The sequence below is a fragment of the Mobula birostris genome, unplaced genomic scaffold, assembly GCF_030028105.1.
Source record: "Mobula birostris isolate sMobBir1 unplaced genomic scaffold, sMobBir1.hap1 scaffold_4854, whole genome shotgun sequence".
In the NCBI taxonomy this organism is placed as follows: Eukaryota; Metazoa; Chordata; class Chondrichthyes; order Myliobatiformes; family Myliobatidae; genus Mobula; species Mobula birostris.
The window spans coordinates 20,001-21,927 of NW_027277983.1; positions in this window are offsets into that span (position 1 = coordinate 20,001).

The following is a 1,927-nucleotide window of genomic DNA, read 5'->3' on the forward strand; positions in this document are numbered from 1 at the left end:
ATCGCGCCGGTGAGGTCCGCACCTTCACCGCCTAGGTATATGCGCGTGGGTGTAGCTGCCTTCTCGGGATGGTCGACGGTCGTTCGACCGGCCCCCGTCATCTATGCGCACAGCAGTCCCGTCCGCCGGCGGGAGACTCCGTCAATCGATCGTGGTGCAAACGTGCGAATGCCCAACGTCAATTCCGCCCAAAGCATGAAGCCCTCGGTCGGCAATCGGGCCGCCCCGCGGCAGACCCACCTGCCCACCTCCGGAGATGGTAACGAGCCGAGCACGGAAGTTCGGCGCACGTGTCGAGACCGTCGCTTCCACTCGGCCTCTCCCAAAGGTAGGACCGACCAAGCCGGATCGATCGGGGAACAGAGGTCTAACGCAGACGACACTCGCGAGGGCACCAGCGGCAGGCTTGTCCCTTCTCCGTCTTGGTACACACAATGCCTCTTTGCTTTTCGGATCGATATAAAGCTTTTGCCACCGTCGGTCTGCCGGCCGCCGCCCGCGGTCCGCGCTCAGACTCTGTCTGTCCGCAGCCCCCGCTGCGTTCTTGGACTTTGTCATTTTTTTCGGAAATAGCGAAAAAAAGCTTTTATCATTGTAAGTCGGAGCTCGCCCGGCCTCCCGCTTACTGAGTCACAATTGAGTAAGGCTCACTTAGAACTCTGCACTGTGTCAACCGTACCACTAGTCACCCTGCTAAGTGTGTCTGGAAAACGTGTTCCCGTAAATCTCCGGGAACCCCGCCAATCCCCCCGTACAGAAATTGCATGTGTCAAGTCGGCGGGATGCCTCCCGGAAGTCCTGCCGGGAAGGTCGCACTCTGGCCCCGCCAGGCGGGGCAAATCCGACCCCCATAGTGACTTCCGGGCCTAACTCGTTAACCAGAGCCGCGACAGACCGTGCAACAATGACATGTGTCAAACCGGCGGCACGACGCCCGGAGCTCATGCCGGTCGCGGGGCACCTCGGGCCCGCCCGACGGGGCAGATCCGACCTTCACAGGCTTCCGACGGCAATTGGTTAACCGGCGTGGCGCCGAGGGCACGCGGCTGGCTCGGCGGGCGGCCCTCCGGTAGTGCCGCCGTCGATCGGCCGCCTCGGTCGGCAGGAGGGCCCCGAAGTCGCCTTCATTCTGACTTCCGAGTCGGGACTTAGATTACTTTCGACTCTTCAGCCAAGGTCTCGGATCGACGGCGGGACCTGCGGTTGTCCCTCCGAAAATGCCGCCGCTCGGCCGGCACGGCCCGCCGAATACGTCCCCTTACTGGCTCCCGCCTCGGGACTTTGTCAGAAATTCATTCGGGCAAGGTTTCCATTCGGCGGCCGGAGCACCGGTAGTCATACGGAAAATGCCGCCCCTCGGCCGGCATGGGCCTGCGAATAGGTCCCGCTGACAGACTTCCGCAATTGGGTATTTGTCCGAAAATCCATACCGGCAATCTTCGGAATCGTGCGGAAAAGCTGCCGCGTGGCCCGGGTTAACCAATTGGGGAGGCCGGTGCCATCTACCGAATACTTCAACAACTCGTGAAAACGGCCTCCCTATATATCTGCAGGAACCCCGCCAATGCCCCCGTACAGAAATTGCATGTGTCAAAGGGGCGGCCGAATCTGACCCCGGCGGCCGAGCCTCTGGAACTCCGGGTCGGCCTCGGCCGGCAAATCCGACCCCCATCCAGACTTCCGGAGCGGACTTGGTTAACGAATTGCCACCGGGCAAATGGTTAACCGACAGATCTTGGAGGCTCGTTACCCAAGCCATCCCCCGCCGGTGCGAAAAGTTAACAATCAGCGGGCGGGCAATTCGTGAACCGAACGGGACCGGGCAATTCGTTAACCATTCGGAACCGGGCAATTCGTTAACCAACCTTGTCCTGGCAATGAGTGCACCAACCCGGCCGGACAATTCGTTAACCAAGCTGGCTCTGGC